The following is a 23,926-nucleotide window of genomic DNA, read 5'->3' on the forward strand; positions in this document are numbered from 1 at the left end:
GGCTTTGATGAAGAGGAACTCTACAAGAAGAATTCAAAAGGAAACAAATATTGTACAAAATTAAGAGTGTAGAAATGGGCCAGGCAAACCATTCTGTAAAAGCTACATTGCAAGCATGCTTGACTTTGTGGGTCATAGTCACTGTTATAACCACTAAACTTTATCGTTTTAATAAAAGAAGCAGCCAATGACAATATATAGGCGCGTGCTCGCACATGCACGTGTGTGTGTGTGTGTGTGTGTGTGTGTGTGTGTGTGTAATATCTAGGCTTTAACAAATTTCTTAATGAAGTAAAGGAATTTTTACCTGGTCTTTGCATAAGTGTCACAATATTACTAAAATCAGCATTTAATATTCCTCCATCGACTGAATTTATTTCCATTTTGCCACTGGATAATTCCACTGTCTCTTACTTCGAATCCACCATGTCTAAAGTATAAGTAATTTTCTTGTGCCAAACAACAGTCTTATGTATTTCAAAGGTTGGATCATTTCCCCAGGACTATAACATCTGAATCCTTGTGTTTCTTTATCATCAATTGGAATCTGATTTTTTTCTCAATTTTAAATGTCTATTAATTATTGTTGGATGGGAGATTTCTATGGATCTCCTGTTTTTGCATTGTGGGCATTCACAATTTTGTACAGACTGTCTTAACATAGAAGTATATGCAGCAAATAACTCTGGGGGAGACTAGGTTTCCATGTATCGTTTCATTTAAGCCTCCTGATCCAGTGAGCTAGATGCTGTAATTTCCCATCTCATCATCCTTCCCTTTCATTGCAGAAGCTCTTGACGAAACTGGTGGCACATGGCTACTCATGCTTCTTGAGAGTCATAACTTGTACTTCCTTCAAAGAAAGAAAGTACTTAGTTTGCCTCTGTTGAGTTAAAAAAATCCTAGGGAACAACTCTGATTAACTTGCTTTGGTTAATACCTAGTTGGAGACAAATAAGCCGTGAGTGAAAGCTGGAGTAGGGTGTGTGTCAAGGTTCTAATGTAACAAAGATACTTGTTCTGTAGTCAATAGTATGAAAGTCTAATTGATTGATATAGTCATATTGCTTATTTGCTCTGTAATGAAGAGGAACACTATTACTGTCTGGCAAGGAAAGTATCAAGGCAATGCTTAAGAAGAAAATTAAATGGAGAAAATATATTTATTCATAATCTTCTACAATTATAAAAGGATGTCATTTGAAGATCCCAAATGGTAATTGGCAAAAGGGCAACTGGAGCAAATGGAGATCCACCTCTCCCTGGGGCACTGGGCAAGGATTAATCACTATTAATATCTATTAAACTATTAATGCTGTTGCCATGCCTTCAGTTTCTTATAATAAATATTCTTTCTAATACTTTCTTTTTTTTGTTTTTTGTTTTTTTTTTTTTTTTTTGAGACAGGGTTTCTCTGTGTAGTTTTGCGCCTTTCCTGGAACTCACTTGGTAGTCCAGGCTGGCCTCGAACTCACAGAGATCCATCTGGCTCTGCCTCCCGAGTGCTGGGATTAAAGGCGTGCGCCACCACCGCCCGGCTTCTAATACTTTCTTATGCATAGAGATTTTGTGGTAATTTAACTCCTTAATTTTCCTTGATGTCTTGAGTAAGAGAACTATTAGTTACACAGCTGGCTAGCCTGCTTTTATGTCAACATTTGCAATTTTAAACATTCGCTGGACTCCTTCTGAAAATTCCACAGTTGCAAATGATTGCTTCCTCTCCTGAAGGTGCACCCACAATCTGGACCATTTCAGTTTCACAGTCTCAAGGAATGATAGATGACCCTGAAATCATTTCCCCCGGGCTTAGATGTGGAACAGGCTCCCTGGTAGCCTAGTAGGGTGATTGCTATGGTTAGCTCTTTCTCAATATTGCTTGTCAATGTGGATGTAAAATTCTTGCTATATTCTTGTCATAACAGCCTCTGCAAGTACTGAGCTTCAATTTCTGTGACACTTTGTCTTTATGCCTAAAATGACCTTCCCATTTTTTGAGTGAATAAAGAAGGTTCTTTACTTATGAGAAGCTCTCATTATGTAACCCAGGATGGCCTCATATTCTTCACTCTCCAATATGAGTTAGATTGCTTTTGTTTATATCACACCTCAATCATCTGTCTTCATCTACTTCTACATGAAATTTTTTGAAGAAGACATTCAATTTTTCTTGCTCCAATTTTCTTTCATATGTGTTTGCTATGGCTGTTCATTGTTATTTTTGTCATTCTGGCTGATTGCTCCTTTATTATATACTCACTCTCCTTATTTTAAGGATTGTTTCCATTTCCAAACAGAAATAGAAGGAATAAGGTTCAGTCTCTGAATGGGTACATCTGTCTGTCTATCAAATGCCCATGTATGATGTGCATATTCATGATCTTTATTTTATTATTCTGACTTAATAACAGCCTATCAATCTTACCATGCATCCACAGATAAGTTGCCTCCGTAGCTGGTGTGGGACTTTTTAGTATTCCCTACTTAATTGTTATCAAAGCCTAAGAATTGTATTGAGAGCCTCTCAAACTCAAAAGAGTCTACCATTGCTAAGGAAATTAATAGTAACAACACTTTTAGTAAATGACTATGTAGTTAACTAACTCTGGAAAAATAATATATAAATTTAGGACTGAAGTGCTGTGGATATTGCTCTGTATGTTATGAATGTGTTGCTCTGATTGGTTAATAAATAAAGTGCTCATTGGCCAGTAGCCAGGCAGGAAGTATAGGTGGGACAAAGAGAGAGGAGAATTCTGGGAACTGGCCAGTAGTCAGGCAGGAAGTATAAGTGGGACAAAGAGAGAGGAGAATTCTGGGAACAGGAAGGCTGAGTCAGGAGTTGCCAGCCAGACACAGAGGAAGCAAGATGTAAAGGCAGAACTGGGAAAAGGTACCAAGCCACCACGTGGCTAAAAGTAAATAAGAAATATGAGTTAGTTTAAATGTAAGAGCTAGTCAGTGGTAGGCCTGAGCTAATGGTTAAGCAGTTCAATTAATATAAGCCTCTGTGTATTTATTTGGGGGATGCTAGTGGGAGAGATTTGCCTGACTGCCAGCAGGCCAGAACACATGAAAACATGCCCAATGTGGGGCTTGAACCTATGACCCTGAGATTAAGAGTCTCATGCTCTACCGACTGGACTGAGCTAGCCAGGCAACTTTATTAACATACAAATAAAATATCACATTTCAGCACAAATAAAATATCACCACACTAAAGAGCAGCTCCTGGATACTTTACTTGAGGTGATTGGGGAAAATTTGGAATATGATTGTAATATTTGAAAACTTAAGCATAATCTAGTTACCTGCTCTCAGAAAGAAGACCAGGTGGGCAGCCATCATTAGTGTGAACTCTAAACAAGGACAACCCTGACTGTTGTGGCACAGAGAAACCCTGTTGTTAAAAACCAAAAAGAAATAAATAATAAATAAATAAAATTAATAATATATCAAATTTGTTTTCTTAATTATAACAAGTGTGTTACAACAATGTAAGACATTGAGAATGGAGGGAACTGGGATTAAGAACTTTTTATATTTCTTATTTTTTTCTGTGATGCTAAAATAAAGTTCATCTTAAAATCTAAAAAAAGATAAAAAGATTCTTAATATTTATCTTTATTTATGTGTATGTGTGTGTGCCTGGCTGTGTGTCTTTTCTTTTCACCATATTCAACCGGTGGGAGGCAGAAGAAGATGTTGGGTTTCCTGGGACTGGAGATACAGGCATCTGTGAGCTGCCCAGTGTGGGTGTTGGGAAGTAAACCCAGATCTTCTGCAAGAGCATCATGTGTTAACTACCTCTAGCATCACACGTAGAGTCTCAATACAGAAGATTTTTCAGGGTATCTTTAGTATTGTCTAGGAAGAAAAATTCAATGAGTAAGTGAATTTCTTTTCAGATCCAGCCTATTCCAAAAGTCTCTCATTTTCCTAAATCTTCCCTCTTCACTCTCTATAGAGTTTAAGGGGAGGTATACATGTATTTCTTTTTACCATGTAAAGGTCTTGCTGTGACTTTGTTACTAACCACATGGATATTCATGTCCAGTTGTATTATATAATGTGCATACGTCTCAGACATAATGGACTGAAACTTTCACAATTTTCTGTGTTTTGTACACTGCTTTTGCCTCTAATGTTTCTTCTGAATGATTTTTTTCACAATTCTTAGTTAACTCTTGCGAACCCTTAACAGTCTAGACAGACAACCCAGTTGGGTACTTCCTGCATCTAACAGTCTGCCTAAGTTCTTTCATTAAGGTCTCATGCTTACTTCTGACATAACACTTGTTATGGGGAATAACATTTTCTGTTTTTATGTCTTCACTAGATTGTAATCTCCTTGTAAATCCAGGTAACATTTTGCTTTTTAATGTGTTCCTAGACCAAGCAGGTGCCTTGGTGAAGGGGAACTCAAAACTGGTTTTAAGAAATAAAAGAAATGTCACTCTTTTGGTGCTAACGTCAGGCTCTCATAACTTCCAGAGGACCCGTTTGAACTGCAGCACCCACTTGGTAGCTCACAACCACATGGTACTCCAGTTCCAAGAGATCTTATGCCTTCTTCTAGCTTCTGTAATCAATGTTCACACATGGTGCACAGACATACATGCAAGCAAAGCATCTGTACACATAAAATAAAACTAAACAAATCTTAAAAAATTAACTTGATATTGTTGACCTTTTATCTCATTGACATTCTGGACTTTGTTCTCTTTTTAGTAAGCAAACTTAATTTATTATTTACTTTACTCTGGCATAAAATGTCCTCTTGAGAATTAAGCCTCTCATGGTAATCTCGATATTGAATTGCAGTGTACTCAGTAGTTATGCTTGCACCTATAGATCTATTCTCCACATTTTTGTACTTTATTCTTTGCCTTAAGAAGAATGAAATGGAATACATCAATGGGCTTTCTGGTCCCCTACATTCTTCTGGTGTTTGGCCAATGGAAACTCCTGATGCACTTAAGAGGGAAGGATAATTAAAGGGTCAGAATATGTATTGTCTACTTTCTTCCTTTGTGATGATGGATGGCTTGCTTTAACCTCTAACTTTCATTCCATTCAAGGTATGTTGTCTATAACACTTTCCCCTTCTGTGGAGAACTTCTTGCATTGCCTCCCCAAATCCTAGCCAGGTGTTGACTGCCTGTTTCCACTAGGCTTGATGCAATGCAGTAACCTCTGTTTTATCTGCTTTCAAATCCTAGTTTGACTCTGCCTTTCTTGGAAAACTTAAGGATTCAGTTATTTTATTTGATTTTTAACTAATAAGGTATTTGACTGAGGAACTTGCTTTAGGGTGGAGACATTCAAAACAAAATTTTAAAAGGAATTGCTAATATAAGCAAATAGTACAGAGAGAAAAATTCTTTGTTCTAGGAGATGGAATATGGACAATTCATGATAAGATACAGCACTGCATGTTATGTTATACCATTAGATGAAATACAGATGGAGGGAGACTGAGTATTTGGAGTATTTGGTAGGGATGGTTACAACAGTTATAAGATTCTTGGGTTCTCTCAATTTGTTTATAATTCTAGAAGTATGACCATAGAAACATGTAAGCACAAGCTACTAACAGATAATTATGAGTATCTGTGGAGAATTAGAAGGCTTGTTGCAGAATTGATGTTATCTTCTATCTCATGAATTCATGGGGTGATATAAGTCTAAAGACCAGCAAAGTTTATTGTAAGTATCAGTTTATTACTTGGCTTTTCTAACTATCTCATGATAAGAAAATAACCATGATGGGAGTAGTCCAGTGTTCTTTTTGTTGTTGTTCTGTTTGTTTTTCAAGACAAGGTTTCTCTGTGTAGCTTTGCACCTTTCCTGGAACTCATTCTGTAGCTCAGGCTGTCCTCAAACTCACAGATATTTGCCTGACTCTGCCTCCCCTGGGAGGAGATTAAAGGTGTGCACCACCACTGCCTGGCTAGTCTAATGTCCTTATGTGGAGGTTGAAGAAACTTATCTATTTGGAACAGACATGTGTCTGTCTACACAGACATGTGTCTGTCTACATTTGTCTTAAGACTGTGTCATGCCTGCTCACCTGTCTAATAGGATCTTTGGCAGTGTTTCTCAAGTTTGATGCACATTTGAATCATCTGGGGTACCTTTTAAAATGAAGACTTTGATTCAGTGGATATGGGGAGTCAAGAAAATGTAGTCTGGGTTATCTTCTCAAGTACTTACATTGAGGTCTTTACACTAATTAAAAATGGCAGATAGAATTGTTGAACACTGGAAAATATCATGTAAAGAAATATTCATGCCAAATAACAGAAGACAGATGTTAATAAAGTTCAATGGTATGCCATAACGATGAAACCTTTGGCGGTGATGGTAAGGTAACCATGCTGAGATAAAGGACAAGACATTCCACCCTAATCAGTGAAAGATACATACCTTGCTGTTTCAGATTTTAGAGGCAATATACATTATTTTTGGTCATCTTTTCCAAACTCATTTACTCATCTGGACCTGCAAGGATGCAAGTAATTATTTAGATTTTTGAATAAAAAAAACACTACATAACGTCCGGTTTTCTTTTACACGACCACATAAACAAATTGAAAGAGAAAAAAAAACAACAACACATGATCATCTCATTAGATGCTGAAAAAACCCGTGATAAAACCCAACACATCTTCCTGATAAAAGTCTTGGAGAGATCAGGGATACAGGGAACATACCTAAACATAGTAAAGGCGATTTACTGCAGACTGATCGCCAACATCAAATTAAATGGCGAGAAACTCAAAGCAATCCATGAAAACCAGGAACAAGACAAGGCTAGTCCACTCTCTCTATATCTACTCAATATAGTACTTCAAAAGGGTCTAGCCAGAGCAACAAGACAACTAATGGAGCACAAATTGGAAAGGAAGAAGCAAAGTATCATTATTTGTAGATGATAAGATAGTATACATAAGTGACCCGAAAACTTTTACCAGGAAACTCCTACAGCTGATAAACACCTTCAGCAAAGTGGCTGGATACAAGATTAACTAAAAAAAAAAAATCAGTGGTCTTCCTATATATAAATGCTAAATGGATGGAGTAAGAAATCAGGGAAACAACTCCCTTCACAATAGCCACAAATAATATAAAATAGCTTGGTGTAAGTCTAACCAAGCAAGTGAAAGACCTGTATGGCAAGAGCTTCAAGTCTTTGAAGAAAGAAATTGAAGGCAATATCAGATGATGAAAATGCTCATGGATCAGTCGAATTAACATAGTAAACATGGCTACCTTTCCTCTACAGAGCTATAGTAATAAAAAAAACTCCATTGTATTGGTATAAAAACAGACCACTACGGAGCTATAGTAATAAAAAACTGCATTATATTGGTATAAAAACAGACAGATGGATCAATGGAATTGAATTGAACACCCATATGTAAATCCACATGCCTACGGATATCTGATTTTTGACAAAGAAGCCAAAATTATACAATGGGAAAAAGAAATCAACTTCAATAAATGAACCATACTGCTACCAGAGCCATCCTGATCTGAGTGGCCAGTGCCTCTACTAGGAGCCAGGATGTCATCTGGGCAAGCTGTTGCTTCTGGCCGTGTCTGAGTCTGTGGTCCAGCTGCAGCTGTGGTCTGGGTTGATGTCTGTGACCTGTGTCACCTCAGGGGGCCATAGGAACCATGTGTGATGAAATCGGAGGGCCATGCTGAGCCAGTCCCGCTCTTTGCTGGCCCTGGGAAACCTGGCCCTGCCTCTCACTGAACACTACAGCAGGAAAACTGTCCCTGACTCTCATAGGTGAGCTGCTCACTCCCTGAACTCCGGAGAGACAGCCTTACTCCTCACCACTGGCAAGGGAGAAGTGACCCTGATGGCATAGGAGAGCTGGTTCTACCCCCTCACCTAAGGCAGGTGGCCCCAGTGGCCTGGACTGACTAACTCAGTCCTTGGGTTGGCCCACCCTAACATCTACCCCATCTAGGACCTGCTGGAGCTCATGAAGGGCCAGGTCCTGTGGAACGATACCCACAGTCCATTTATTGACTCAGGGTGGCCACTGGATATCCCAGAGGAGTTTCAGTGAGGATCCCGTGATAAGGTATACCAAAAACCAGAGACCTTGGACCATACCAATGATTCATTGCAATGAACACTTGCTAGTAGAGCAGTGTGACACACCACTCCCAATGCCACCAGGATTAATGAATGAAGAGGTATTGGAGACTTGGGAAAGATGGAGAAGTGAAGAGGTTTTTGTTTTGTTTTGTTTTCTTCTTCTTTCTGCTTGTTTGTCTGCTTGCTTTGTTTTCTTTTGGTTTGATCTTTTTAGCAGTTTCTTTTGGAGGGCTTTGCAGGGGTGAGGGGAGGATATGGGGGGAATGGGAGGTAAGCAGAATTAGGGTGCATAAGGTGAAATTCCCGAAGAATCAATAAAGAAATTATGTAAAAAACAAACAAAACCCAGCTATATTGACGAAGGGTGTTCCATCACACCACAAGGTCACTCACTCAACTATGTTCATAGCATCTTCATTCATAATATCCAGAACCTGGAAACAACCTAGATGATCCTCAAATGAAGAATGGATAAAGAAAATGTGGTATCTTTACACAGTGGAGTACTATTCAACTGTTAGAAACGACATCCAGAAATTTGTTAGCAAATGGATGGAACTAGAAAAAAAAATCATCTTGAGTAATGTAATTCAGACCCAGAAAGACAAACGTGGTATGTACTTACCATAAGTGGATATTAGCTGTAAAGTAAAGGATAACCATGCTACAATCCACAGTCCCAAAGAAGCTAAGTAACAAGCAAGGCTCAAGGAGGGAAATAGAATAGGTTCTTCTTGGGAAGGGGAAATTGAATAGATTTCATAGGTTGACTGGGACCACATGGGGATGGGAAAAGGAGTGATCAGGTTGGTGGGATCAGGAGGGGGAGAACACTGGAAGAGATGACTGGAAAAGAGGGGCATTTTGGGATGAGGTAGAAACCTAGTGAAGTGGGAACTCCCAGGAATCTACAAGGATGATTCCAGCTAAGGCTCCTAGCAATAGGGAATACATAGCCTGAACTGGCCATCTCCTGTGACCAGGCAAGGCTTCCAGTGGAAAGACTGGGACACCAACCCAGCCACATAACCTTCTACCTACAATTTGTCCTGCCTACAAGATGTGCTGGGGTAAAGGTGGCACAGAAATTGTGGGAGGGGCCAACCAATGACTGGTCCAGCCTGAGACCCATGCCATGAGAGGGAGCCTATCTCTGACACTGCCTGAGGTGGTAGAACCCAGAAGGCGGATGGTTCAGAGACCTTGGATAGAATCAAACATGGTCGACACACATACACACAAACCATTGATGAAATGATGCCTAATGCTATTCTGCTATACTCATAGATTGGTGCCTAGCCCAACTGTTATCAGAGAGGCCTCATTCAGCAACATATGCAAACAGATGTAGAGACCACACTAGGTGGAGATCAGGGAATCCTGCAGAAGAGGGAGTGGAAGGATTGTAGGAACAAGAGGGGTCAAGAAAACCAGAGATTTCTTGGACTCAGGGGGATCACAGAGACAGAACCAACAACCAGGGAGCCTGTATGGGCCTGACCTAAGCCCTCTGCATATATGTTACAGTTGTGTAGCTTGATCTTCTTGTGGGACTCCTAATAGTGCAAGCAGAGGTTGTCTTTGACTCTTTTGCCTGCTTTTGGGACCCTACTTCTCAAACTGGGTTTACTTGCCTTAAAATGAGGGAAGGTGCCTAGTCTTACTGTGACTTGATATGCCATGTTTGGTTGATATCCATGGGAAGCCTGCCCTTTTCTGAATAGAAACAGAGGAGAGTGGATGGTGAGGAGAGGTGGAGGGGAAGGACTAGAAGGAGAGGAAGGAGGGGGAACTGTGGTCAGAATGTAAATAAATAATAACAATAAAATAATAAATTTAAAAACAGTAATGTAGGTAAGACTTTGTGAAATCATGAGTCATATTGTTCAAGCTGCACTATTTGTTATTGGATTGACTCAGCAAAAAAAAAAATAGGCTATTTTATATCAGCATTACTTCAAAACATAGAGAGGGCATGTGTTAGTCTGCTAAATTTATCTGCTCTGGGAGGCACAAAAAATAGAATGAATTGGGGAGGGGGTAGATTAACAGGGTACCTCCTTCATTGCTTTGCAGTCTTGGAGAAAGGACAAGAGTGAATCTGATTTGCTGGCTGATCTGATTCTTCCACCAACTATAGCTAGGCATGAACAGCAACTCTCAAGGGTGTCTCCAAAGACAGTGAGAACAGTAGGACTGTTGTTTACTTTCCAGATTGACTTCCAGGGACTGGGGTTTTGTCTTCCCAGGCTCTTAAGTATCCTGGCAGCAAAGGTTTCCACTGAGCTCCTTCCCAGGCCTTGCTCTTAGTTGGAGAGGTCACACATAAAATCATGCTCTTTTTTTCTGGGTTGCTCAAGTCAGCAATCGGTGAACAGAGAAATACAAAGGCCTGTCCCAAGGCCACAGTATAGAACAACTGTGAAGAAACTTCAGGTTCCAGGGTTAGCCAGAGGTATCTTAACTCTTAATTTCCCCATATTCCATTTCTGTTTCTTTACCTCCTAGTCATTTATCTTGAGCATGTCTGCACATAATTTCTGTTCCTAAATCTCCGAGTCTGTTTTTAAGGATAGAGGGCCTGTGACAGTAAGTGATGGATGCTTAGAATGTTCTAGAAAAGTTGTAAGGTAAACAACTGTTTAAGTTTTTTAACCAGTATAGGAGCAGACTTTTGTAGATATTTCATATTCTTTAATTACCACTTTCCTCTATAATTTTTTATGAAGTGAGAATTCCTAAGTCCATTGAGAGGTATACTTTGAGGGGAACACAGGAATCCACTCTGTTCTGTCATCTCTTTGCTTCTTGGCCTGTCATATAGGCAGTTTTGCTATGCCATGTTCTCTGGCCAGCATTTGTTATTAAACCCAAAACTCAAAGCAGAGAGGCACATCAGTTATATAACATATGCAGCTCAACTACTGATTCTATTTTATTATTTTTAACAAATCTTGCATGTTTGGGCATTCTAGCATCAATTTTGAAACTATTTGTTATAAAACAGAAAATTTCTGTTATTCTCTGTAATCAGTCTGCTATTTGATCCTTGAGAAGTGTTGTTGTGGTTGGCTAATTATTTGCACTATGATAGATTCAGGACATCTCACTTTATATCAGTACTTACTTTTGTCGACCACCAGTGGTCATTTGCTGTTTCTTCCATTCCTTTGTTCCACTCTTAGTAACAAAACATATTTATTTTTTTCAATGTAATTAAAGCTTCTTATTTTTGTTAATAAAAAACTAGTGTTTTACAATAAGTTTGCTCCTAACTGATTTTAAAGATTGGCCATAAAGCATGCAACAATGTGAAACATAATATCTAACATCTGTATTTCTTTTCTTTGAAATGACTCTCATGTATAATTAAATACAAACGTTTCTAGCATTTTTTCCAGTGGGAAATATCAAAGTTTGAGTCCCATTGTGTTTATCTGGTATCATTCTTGCCCTGTGAGAGGACACCTTAGCCATAAGGTCATACTCCAATAAGCATAGGAAAGCAGAGTTCTTATTTTCCTTTTCTTGGTTTATTATTTTCATAAATTCCATTTCATTTTCTGCAGTTGCTTTTGCTCAAAGTCGGTATAAAATATTCCTTCGCATCTCATGGTTTTGAGCAGTCTTTGAATTTTTATTAGGAAATTAGACAGTGGAGGGATTCATTTCCCAGACTGCGGTGTGGATCCAGCTTGAATAATCTCACTGCTCATCATATTGTCTTGATCAGGAATTAGAACATTCAAAAAATAAGCACCATGGCCATCTCTGTTTATCATTGGTCTGTGAATATGTTTTAAAACCCCTCTCTTTCACTATTTCCTGTTCTTAAACATTTAGACAATACTTCTTTTGGGAGATTTTCTATTTATTTTAAATTTTCAGGTTTTTAAACATTTTAGAATCTCTTCTTGTTTCATAAGAAGTTTTTTAAAATTAATTTTTATCATACACAAAAACATAATTATTGTGCCTATTAATGAAGTATTCTGTGATGTTTTGATATGTGCATTTTTATATTTTAACAGGCTATCAACTTATAATAATTTTCCATGTTGAGGATTCTAAATTACATTAAACAGTATTTTAATAAATTTTTTAAGAGAATATAAGTAAATTTAAGAAAAGTATTTTTCAAATATTTCAAAATGAATTTTCTTATAATTAAAGCAAATTATAATATAAAGAGAAAGTTATAGTTAAAAATAACTTAAGATTAGTCTAGGAACATTTTAATTCCTTGGGAAACTTACATTATATAAAATAGTTTAGCCAGCACCTCTCATCAAAGAAATTTCTCTTTATAACAAATGGTCCTAATGAAACACTGAGACTAGAGATTTCATTAAAGTAGGAGTTGGTTTCTAATAGTTCTGGAGGCAGAGAAGTCCCAAATGAAGGTGCTGGTGTCTGCAGACAGCCTCTGGCTTCATCTTCAGTGGTAGAAGGTAGAAGAGCAAGAGAGGATGAATTTTGTATACTTACATGATACAAGAAGGGTGGGAGAAAATGGGCTCCCACACGTGTAGTGATATATTGTGTACCGTAATAAAGCTTGCCTGAGGATCAGAGGACAGAGCCAGCCACTAGAGAATGGTGGCACACACCCTTAATCCCAGTACCGGGAATCCCAGTACACACGCCTTTAATCCCAGGAAGTGATGGCAGGGTGGAGAAAGGTGTATAAGGCGTGAAGAAACAGGAACTAAGGCAGTTCAACTGAGACGAATTCTGGTGATGACTCAGAGGCTTTCAGTCTGAGGATTCCTGGAAACAGGATTGGCTGAGGAGTTGGCGAGGTGAGGTTGGCTGTGGCTCGCTCTGCTTCCCTGATCTCTCAGCTTTCACCCCAATGTCTGGCTCTGGGTTTTTTATTAAAAGACCACCCAAGATTTGAACAATACACACAGGTTGGTAGGGACCCATTAATGTGTTGTTTCCTAGGGCAGAGCCTTGACAACATGAGCAGCTTCAGTGATGCCCATCTTCAAACATTGTTGCTTGGGAGTTAAATTTCAAATGTGATTTTGGGGGACAAGAGCAAGCATACAATATTATAACATTAATGATTGATTTCCTGTGTTTATTAAAAGCCAAACTATGGGTTACTGGTCATTTCATCCTGTAGCTGAGACTTCAACTTTGATCAAAAGAGGCATGAACGTTTTCTGCACTCTTAAAGATTTATTTTTTAATGTTTATTTGTATGTGTGTTTACATGTGTACAAATACATATGTTGGGGTGTCCAAGGAGGCCAGATGAGGCTATCAGATCTCTGTAAGTTGGAGTTATTTGTGGCTGTGAACCTTCAGATCTGGGTACTGGGAATTGAATTCAGGTCCTTTGTAAGAGCAGCAAGTGCTTTTAACCACAGAGCCATCTCTCCAGTCCATATAACAGTTTTATTTACATAACTAATATATTTATGCATTTACATATATATTTATTTATACGCGTGTGCATATATATGCATGTACATGAATATGTGGATATGCATACCTGTATATGATTCTGCAAAATCCAGAAAAAGATGTTGGGTGCCCTGCTCTGTTTTTTTTTTGTCTTATCTCCCTGAGACAGGATCTCTCACTGAATCCTACCTCCCCATTTTCTCAGCTAGCTGGCTGACCAACAAGTCCCAGTAATGCTGCTATTTCTGCCTCACTGTGAGCTGGGGTTACAGGCCTAGATGACCATCTCTGTTGTGTGGATGCCTAAAGTCCAAAGCCACGTCCTCAGCCTTGCAAAGCAAGTGCACTTGCACTCAGAGGTATCTGCTCCAGCCCCAGCTTTGTGTTAGAGCACATTTGATGAGGTGATTTCCTGTCCAAGCATTATACCTTTCACTTAATTTCCAAACCAAGTGTTTGCAACAGCCTCTCTATGTGGAAAAAAGAAAGTATTATCTCTGTACTCCTGAAAATCTCTTTAAATCATGTTCTTCCTTTCTTCCTTATTGTTTTTCCTACCAAAAACAATATAGTCAATATACTGTGATTTGCAATCTATCTCATACTTGTGTTATTTCACTGCTTTTTTTCTTCTCAACTTGTAAATTGTGAGTGCTTAGTGACCATCTACTTGATACTGGCTGTCCACTGAAAGAGGATGTACTTAATGTAAACACATGATACAATGTTATAATGTTTTCATGGGTAAATCAGTCATTCATGGCATGAATTTTGAAGACAATTTTTCTAGTGCAAGTTGTAAAACAATTTTAATATTATTTTTTGGTTGCTTTTTAAACTTCTTCCAAGTAAAAGTTCACAATGTGGGCCCAAATAATTCAATTCTGTATTAATACAAAGAGAGTTGAGCCAGACAGTGGTGGCGCATGCCTTTAATTCCAGCAATTGGGAGGCAGAGCCAGGCACATCTCTATGAGTTTGAGGCCAGCATGGTGTAAAGACGGAGATCCAGGACAGGCACCAAAGCTACACGGAGAAACCCTGTCCCGAAAAACAAAACAAAACAAAACAACCAAAAAACAACAACAACAAAAAAAAAAATGAAAGAAAAACGTGCAAATATCCAATTCAGAACACTTAATTACCACACTTTTATAAATAAATTTTAAATAAATTTCTGGCTAGAGTTCTACATTCAATTTGTAGATCTCCATATTTTCTAAAGTCTAGTAAGAGTGACAATTCACCAGGGTGATCTGAAGAATGAACTATGTGGGAATAAATTCTTCCTCATTGTCTTATTGTATTTTGCAGTTTCCTTTTCTCTTTTACATTTCTATTACACAAGGAAGTTTGACAAAGCACATATATATGGGCTTAGAAACAGAATTAAAGGTCATCAAAAAGGAAGTTATGACTAGAGGTAAAAATGAAATTATATTGCAGGATTTGGACATTTTTCATTAATCTATGTTAATTTTCAAAATTACATGTTGTATGACATTAGAGCAGTGTTTAACAAGGGCACTGGGAAAGATGACATTCCCTCCTGATTTGAATAGCATTCTTGTTTCACACTTAAAGGTTTATACATGCTTTCAAAACTCTACTGAATAAAAATTGGTTTGACATTTAATGATTGCTCATATATTATATGTATTTTTCAGGTCTCCAGGCCAAGAAAAGTAATGTAAATATTCTTCAGCCCCTTTTAAATTCCTGAGGGTTAGTAATAGAAGTTGAGAAATAGTCAAGTTTGTATTTCATCTATCAGCTATTAGAGTGAAACAACAGTACATAATTTATAATTTCAGCCACATTATAAGATGTAATAATTATTAATTGAAATAGCTTATTAAAATTTTCTATCAATTAATAGGAATCTATGATGTTCAAAAATGTAAAATGGGGTTTGGAGAGATGGAGTTCCCACTTGTCCAAAAGGACATGCATGACACAGGGTAAGTCTCTAAACTCCAGAGATCACAGCTTGCTTATTTCTAACATGATACTGATAGGACTTCTTCATTTAGTTTTAGAGATCGAACATTCCTTGATTTTTCCTTCTTTACAAAGAATATAAGACCCGAGGGGGTACTGGCAATAGACAGCTTCTTAAAAGCAGAATCTGTAATTATGTCTACCACAGCAACCAAATTTGGCTGCATTGGGAAATAAACTCTAATGAAATTTAATGCTATGTGCTTCAAAATGCCTGTATTATTTTAAGTTTGAGATGATGTGCTTGATGGCTCATGGACTCTGTAAAGGGAAGAAACAAAAAACATGGTTACCTCAACATGTATTTTCACTTTTAAGTCCTTAGTTAAATGTTGGTCTTTATTTAATAAATCAGCTAGTATCGGAGTGAAGTGGTAAAATTACTCATCTGTTAGAGTTTGATCTGCAAAGCAGTTTTTGAGGGAAAGCTGGAGCTTGAGTGTAGTAGGAAGCAGATACTCCGCTGTTTCGAGGCCACAGGTAGCTGAGGTTTTGACAGCTGCAATCGACTCTATTTGACGTGTATCCCTCAGTTTCATTGCTGTGGAGCTGATGGCTAGACAAACTTGAAATAGATGATGAAGTTCAGACTGACTCTCATTGAATTTTGCCATGTCCCTGGGCAATCTAATTGTACTTTTGCAAGCTCAGGCTTTGTGTTCTGAAATTCCAGGCAATTATTTATGTCATAAAAGATCATTATTATGAATTAGTCTGTGTAATAAGCAGGACACGGTGTACAGAACACTATATTTGAGTGAAATTCTCCTCACTGCTCATAATCATCACAGAACGGCTGGCTCAAAATGAGAATCGAATTGGTGGCGCATATCCCTAAAGAAGTTGGGAGAGGATAAAGGATCTTTTGTAATTTTACCCCAATTGCTTTTAAATGAGTTCAGATCAAAGAATAAGTAAAAATAAGTTGTTATGGTAAGGATATCTTATTCCATGAACAGCTTATGGATTGGTAAGCAAGTTCTTTACTTTCTTTCAAGCTTGAGACATTCCTGTTTCATACTGGCAGCAGGGATACATATAAATATACATGTTAATATAAATGTATAGACATATAAATACCACCTTCTGAATCTCTTTAATACTGCTTGTATGACTATCATTTTAGAGATGACCACTAGGAAGTGGATAACCAATCAGGGGGCTCATCCCTGGGGATAATTAATTCTCCCCCTTTCAGCAATCCTTAGTGGTCTATAGCTTTTGTCTAGAGGGTAGGGTCCCAAGTGACTTCCCCATTCCACATTAGCATGTCAATTGGTGTTGTCATTCTTTGGGTCCTGTTTAGGCAGCCATATTGCTGAGGTTTCACAGGTATGTTTCCACATTGATTCTAAGAGGCCCAATCCTATGGCAGACATCTTGGTCTTCTGGCTCTTAGAATTGTTATGCCCAGATTGTAGGGACCCCCAAAAGACCATTACAGAGACCGAATCCCATATGTAAAAGCAAAGAGCCTCTATTCAAGCTCCAGCTTGGACTCTCTATTTGTCCGACGAAGTGGTGAGAGCAGAGAGCACCAAGCCCAGGCAGGGTAGAGTTTTTTAATCATAGCAGAGGTTGGGGTGAGGGGATTTCCAGGGTTCAAGATCCTGATTGGCTGACATTTGTCTGGGGGTATCTCAGTAAAAAGAAGAAATAAGTGTGTAGCAGGCTCAGGGACATCTGGCCATCTTATCTAACAGAATGTTTGGGATGTCAGGTACTTCCCTATCCCTGGCCCATCCCTGGGTGGTGTCAATTTATGGCTTTTCCTAGATCTGGGTGTTGCCTACCAATAAGCCTGTCATGGCATCTGTGTCTGGGCCTTTAAGCCTGTCATTGGCAATTGGCAGCTGTGTGGTCAAGCTGTTCCCCTCCTCGCCCCAGTCAAGAATCTTTCCACCCCTTCTTCCTTGATGTTCCCTGAGCTATGTTGTAGACATTGGACCTGTGTTCCCCACAGTCAGCTGCTCTTTGTAGTTTGACCAGTTGCGTTTTTCTGGTTTTCTATGTTGCTTTGAGGAGGGATGAAAGCTACAGTTACCCGTATAAGGAATCATGCTGATTTATTAAAGAAGGCCCTATAAGATCCATGACCATGTTAGCCCAGGGAAGTTCGATAGGTTTCTAGGACCAGACCTAAGTTCTTCCTGTTGAGTGGGTCTTAAGTCCATGGTTAAGTTATGGCCAAGATGTAAGTACCACTGTGAGACCAAAATGAGCAATCTTAGAAATAAGACCAAAATGCTTTCACCCTAAAATTAAGGCCTAAGATTTTTCCTTTTGGGAATAGGCCATTAGTTACTGAAACCAGTCAGTTCAGATTCCAGAAACCAGGAAGTGTAAAAGTACAGAGTCACAAGATAGTCACGAGGTAATGCCTGCCAGACTATGGAATGTCCTCTCCCTGGTTTCCAGGGTAACTGACCATAAAAATGCCCCCACCTGAGGGCAGCCAATGAGAAATGGTGGCGGGCAACCACTCCCTTAGAAGTAATTTCTAGAAACCCCTAGAAGCGAGCCAATCAGAATTGTACCCGTACTAGCACCTCTAAACGATGTAACCTTGTGACTTTTCCCTTTAAAAGCTGAGCTTGCAGATAGGTGGGCACTTCCTCCAACCTCCACTGCGTTGGATGTATTGGACGAAGTCCCTGCCTAGGCTTGTATTGGATATCCAGAATTAAACCATGCTTTTTCATTCCGGCATGCTCGTCTTTGGTGGTCTTTCTGGGGGTCACGATCTGGGCACAACACTATTTCTAGTTTAACTATATCTTGCCATACTGGTTGCTGTTGTGGATCATAAGCATCAGAAATAGGGAGGACTACTGGTTGATTCCCTCTCTTGGCAGCTTGCATAGTATCTTCATTTCATTTCAGATCATCCTGGATCTTCTGTGTCCTGTGTCTTAGTGCATGGTGTTTTCAGCAATAAGGATCTCTGGGAGCAACAATAATATAATCCCTTGTATTATTTTGAGAGTCTCTATGATGCCTGTGACCAACAACTCAAAAGGGGATTTTTTTTTTCATACATGTTGCTGAATTTTTATTAAATAGTCAATGGCTCATGGGGATAGCATTATCAGCTCAAGTGAAAGAACTTCATTTAATATATATTAAATATATACATATACTTATATGTATTATACTTGTAATTTTCAGTAAATTTAAAAAAAAAAGTGATTTCAAATACTCTTAGTGTTAGTTTTTCTTCCCTGTTCTCCTACTTCTGTACTTACACCTCTCCCTGTGGGAGGCCAGCTCCCACCTCTTACAGGGTCCCTATGAGGAGGAGAGAAGAATAAGGAATTTGTAGATAGAAAGATAGTGGAGATGAGACAGACAGAAACACAGGATAGCTTCAGGAGGACCTGGATCAATACCCAATGGCCCCTTCCGTCTCTTCAAAAGAGCTTTTTATAACAATGCCAAGGGGCAGGGCAAAAGACCTCCCCCTTGTTAGATCAAAGCATACTGCACAGCCAAGTACAGACCCTTCCAAACACCAGGTAACCACGCATGTGGTCAAGCCATCCCCTGTGCAGCCTTGCTGGGTAAAGCAAGCTCAGGTCTCACTAGGAAACCTCTGCAGGCTCCCACATCTCCCCTCCTCTAAGTTAAATCCCTGACCCCCTGTTTTTCCTACTCCTCCTTTATATCACTCATATCCTACTGTTCCCCTAGGTAGCTCTTCTCTTCTCCTTCATTGTCCCCATTTAATTTACTGCTTTCTGTGGTTACTCCAGGTTATATACTAACATCTGAAGATTTGTAACCTCTGATGAGAAAGAAAATGCAACATTTGTCTTCCTGGGTCTGAATGACCTCAATCAATATAAAACTTTCTTGTTCTATCCATTTACCTGCAAAGTTCACAATTTTGTCTTTTCTTTAAAACTGTATAGTATTCTGTAGTATAGTTATCATATTTTCCTTATCCTTTTATTTGCTGTAGGTGAAAGCTTATAGCCAAAAACAAAAAATTCAACTATTCCTGGTGAGATATTCAAATTCATGTCTCACACTTTTAAAAGTATCACACATCACTTATTCAATGTTTAGTTACTTGGATCTTACCTTAATGCAATATACCATGGACAATAGTGTGGTGATATTTTATCTGTGCTCTAACAAATAAAACTTGCCTGAAAATCAGAAGGAGAAGCTAGCCACTAGCTAATCAGAGAGGTCCAGAGGTCTGTACAGACAGACAGGAAGTGATAGAGCTGGAGGAGAGACAAAGTGATAAGGCAGGGTGGAGAGAGGAGCTGGATCTCTTTTGGTGGAGGATTTCATAGGGGTAAGAACTAGTGGCTTGCTGCTCTGCTTCCCTGATCTTTCAGCTTTTACCCCAATATCTGGCTCTGAGTTTTTTTTATTAATAAGACCGTTTAGCAATTCATGTTACACAATAGGGTTATTACCGTGGGCAAAACTGAAGCATGAATGGAGTGTATGTTCTAGTATCATGTCACAGAAACTGGCTGATGGTCCAACACTTGAAGAAATACAAGTGTGGATTGCCCTGACAAGCATAACACAGTGGACTAAAGTGCTTTGGGAGTGTAAAGTGGATATGTCGTCTATAATAACAGAAGAAAAGTAATCAATAGCAGCCATGACCATACAAGTAACTGGTGAAAAGTTGATTATAATAGTCTCAGATAGACGTCATTATTTCCATGCAAAATTTTATGTAGCTGTTAACTTGATTTTCTTCCCATTTTATATTATATAACTTAAGTTAAATGTATATAAATCTCTTAACTTGAAATTGGTATTCCAGGGCCAAGTAAAAGTATCTTGGGTCTGAGATTTCACTCTACTTACAAGTTAACAGCAATTTACCTCTGTTTTAGTAGAAATTATGGGCTGCTTGCATCAGATAAAGAAGACAGTTGTTATGGAAATGGTATGAGCATGAGTGGCAGACGCACCCCAATGTTCTCCAAGTCCTTGTTGCTAGAACCTGAGGTGATGAGGGCAAAGGATTACCCTCTCTTCGTTGCATCTCAGGAACTTCAGGGAAGGAATCCTGACATTAAGAATCCTGGATCTTATAGAAAGGATTCCTATAAAGCCTGGATACCATTCAGGATAGAAACACTAATATTTATAATGAATATCTGCTCCTGGAGAGGGACACCTTTGTCTTCATTGCTGTAGAATGTAGTCAACTCCATCATCCAGATATTCTTGAGAACACAGTACAAGATGAATCAGCTGTTAAGATATTTGGAGGCAGCAGAAATAAGAGACTCCTAAAGAAGTATCACTTCTAAATCAATATGGAAACTGCTGAATGTTGAAAAATAAGAACCCACAGAAAGGAGAAGAACGAATATCATTCATAGAAAAGGAAGCATAGTTCTTTTTATCAATTCCCATAACTGTAAGTCTCCGCTATGGTGATCAGTTCCTTACCCCATATCTCTTATAGTGGTTTTCTTCTTGGCCCACTCATGAGTTAATGCAATTTCCACATTCATTTTAACCAAAATTCCTAAAATAATCTTTAAGATAATATTTATCTTAGTTAGTGCCATTACTTTAGTTCTTTGCAACATTTGTAACCTTTTGTAACTAAGTCATCATGTTTTTAATTTATGAACTAAAGACATTAAGCATATTCTGAAATAATTTTATATGCTTCCCTTTGCTCTGAATATCAGAAGGACAAATATTTTTTGTTGGTTAAAAATATTGATTGTGTGCATGCGTTTACATTTGTGTGCATTCATACTGTGGTGTGCATATAGAGGTCAGAGGACAGCTTGCAGGTGCCAGTCCTCTTCCTCTCCCATGGAGATGATGGGGATCAAACATAGGTCCTCCGGCTCAGCAGTGTGTGCCTTTACCTGCAGAGCCATTTCCCTGGCCAACAAACATTGTTTGTCTTTCATCAATGAGGCTATCTATTCAGTAACAACCAGTACCAATATGAACTTACAAATTTCTTTTAGAAGCTTTACATACATTGGAACACTACAAACAACATGAGTGTGTAGAGTTCATAATAATAAAATAAGCAAGAATAGACCCAGAAAGAAACAATAACACAGAATGGAGCAGCAAGAAAATGGAAAAGAAATCATGATTTCTAAATCTAGAGTTGAATCTTTTACTCTCTGAGAAAGATTTCATTGCCTTTGGCAAGAAACAATGTTCTTTATTTGTCTTTTCATATGTGTTCATGGATCCCTTGGTAGTAATTGGGAATCTTGGGTTCTTCAAAATAGTCACCACTTCATCAATGCCTATGCTTTCCAGGTTTTTCTATGACATGCTCTTTTGCTAGTCATCTGTTCATGTCAATATCAATATACTTCATTCGGAGCAACCAATGGCATATTTATGCTCTACAAATTCTCCTACTTCAAGTCAAAGACAGCTTACACACACACACACACACACACACACACAGAGAGAGAGAGAGAGAGAGAGAGAGAGAGAGAGAGAGAGAGAGAGAGAGAGAGAGAAGGGGGAGGGAGGATGGGAAAGTAGGTCTCATTCAGAGGGATTAGAATTTAGAAGAACAATATTGCTAAGGTACCAATACCCTTTTTCTACTTTATTAAAAATTGATGATGGGCTGGGTGGCAGTGGTGCATGCCTTTAATTCCAGCACTCAGGAGGCAGAATCAGACGGATCTCTGTGAGTTCAAGGCCAGCCTGGTCTACAGAGCGAGATCCAGGACAGGCACCAAAACTACACAGAGAAACCCTGTCTCAAAAAAAAACCCCAAAATAAATAAATAAATTGATAATGGTTAACCTATTTGTTTGTCCCTAGAGTTATACTTTAGTTTGTGGAGTTCTTTCAATTGTATAGTTTATCTGTTGGTCCCACAAAAGATGTCAATTTGTGTCAGTCAAGATAAAGAACTTTATTTCTAAGTCACAAAGCATTTGGTCATAATAGAGTTAGGTTGAGTGAACTAATAAAACACACACACACACACACACACACACACACACACACACACACACACCAGTTTCTACAACCTATTCAGAATCAATATATTAAAGAAAACAAACACATCCGTGGTTGATTTAAAAATAGGTATGGCAGGAAGTTGATGAATAAAGAAAATAAGAGAGAACAGAGAGCACATGGCCACAAGCAGTAAGACTACTAAATTGTCTATTTATTCATATATGTAAAATGTTTCATTCATCCTAAGCACCATCATGGGCTGAGGCTACTAATCAAAATAAAATTCATGCAAATATATGTACATGATTTGCAGATGAGCCATGGCCTCCAGGTTTCTGGAAAGTTGCCAGTATTGTCCTTTATACAGCGAATTTTGTGCTTTTTGAGCACCGAAATTGTCTTTTCTTTGTTTTCAATGCAGAGGTCACAATTGATGTAGGGCAGAAAGGAAAATAGGAATTCTCCTCACCCAGTCATGGCTGTCCCAGGAGGTGTGCGCTCAAGATTTCTGTATAACAAGAAAGCATTGCCTCTGGATTGCCTAAAATTTCAGACTTAAAAAAGGGTCAATTCAACACAAAATTGGCTTGAAACAATATGACAATTATTTATGAGCAGATTTTTGCATTGTGTCTGTTGAAAGAATCTGATTTCTAGAATCTCTAACCATAAAAAAAAAAACAACCGTATTATTTAAAATGTGTCTTGTGAAATGTCCTATGGGATGCTAGCTAGAACCAGTTATCTTCCTTTTGTTCTAACAAGAAACAGATATTACCACATAAGAGTGTAGCTCGCCTGAAACCATGGTACTGTGAGGAAGCCACATCTGCCACGTTGAATGGCCGCATGAAAGAGTGCCCAGTATCCAAACATTTGAGGAAAACCCTGTTTGTCTTTTTTGCCCCAGGTCAGGCAGCCCAGCTTTCAAGCTCAATGCTGCTAAGTGAATGACCACATGTAGAGCGCAGAGGCACCCAGCTACGCCCAACAAAGCCAAGACACCTGAGAAATATACATACACCTTGGTTGTTTGAAGCCAGTCAGTGTGGAAGTATTCTGTTACACAGCAAGAGGTAACTGAAATGGGGAAGACCACAAAGGACAAGAGCCCTACACACATTGTCATATTTAAATTATGTGTTGAAGGCAACATTGGAACAAAAGAGAAATAGCCTGCTCCGAGGCTTGGAGGCAACCATGAGTGCATGACTTCTTTCTTTTTTTTTCCTTAATCTTGCAACCTTGCTGACCTTATTTACTACTTGTGACACATTTATGGTGGAGTGTTGGGATTTGGTAGATATGTTGCTGTAAATACGGACTAATTGACTGCTTTCCCAACTTTGATGCTAATTGTTCTTTTCTCTTTCCTGATTTCCCTGGCTATGACTGTCAGTATTACATTGAACTAAACACTGAAAGGGTGAGTCCTAATTTAGTCATAG

The 23,926-nt window shown here is 38.6% G+C and overlaps 2 long non-coding RNA genes across 3 annotated transcripts; one reads left to right on the forward strand and one right to left on the reverse strand.

The window, feature by feature from the left end:
• Positions 1 to 313: 313 nt before the first annotated feature.
• Positions 314 to 16,173, reverse strand: LOC131922743 (uncharacterized). Of its 2 annotated transcripts, XR_009382372.1 has the most exons (4): positions 15,829 to 16,173; positions 6,430 to 6,504; positions 3,312 to 3,400; positions 314 to 853 (listed from the first exon to the last, which is right to left on the reverse strand). It is a non-coding gene; the product is annotated as an uncharacterized LOC131922743 (long non-coding RNA). The 2 variants fall into 2 exon arrangements; XR_009382373.1 differs by lacking the exons at positions 314 to 853; positions 3,312 to 3,400 and adding an exon at positions 3,654 to 3,867 and having other exon boundaries at positions 15,829 to 16,168.
• A 152-nt stretch (positions 16,174 to 16,325) lies between these two features.
• LOC131922744 (uncharacterized) lies at positions 16,326 to 23,684 on the forward strand. Its single transcript, XR_009382374.1, has 2 exons — positions 16,326 to 16,505; positions 23,389 to 23,684. It is a non-coding gene; the product is annotated as an uncharacterized LOC131922744 (long non-coding RNA).
• The last annotated feature ends 242 nt before the right edge of the window (positions 23,685 to 23,926 follow it).

The sequence above is a fragment of the Peromyscus eremicus genome, chromosome 12 (assembly GCF_949786415.1).
Source record: "Peromyscus eremicus chromosome 12, PerEre_H2_v1, whole genome shotgun sequence".
Lineage (NCBI taxonomy): Eukaryota > Metazoa > Chordata > Mammalia > Rodentia > Cricetidae > Peromyscus > Peromyscus eremicus.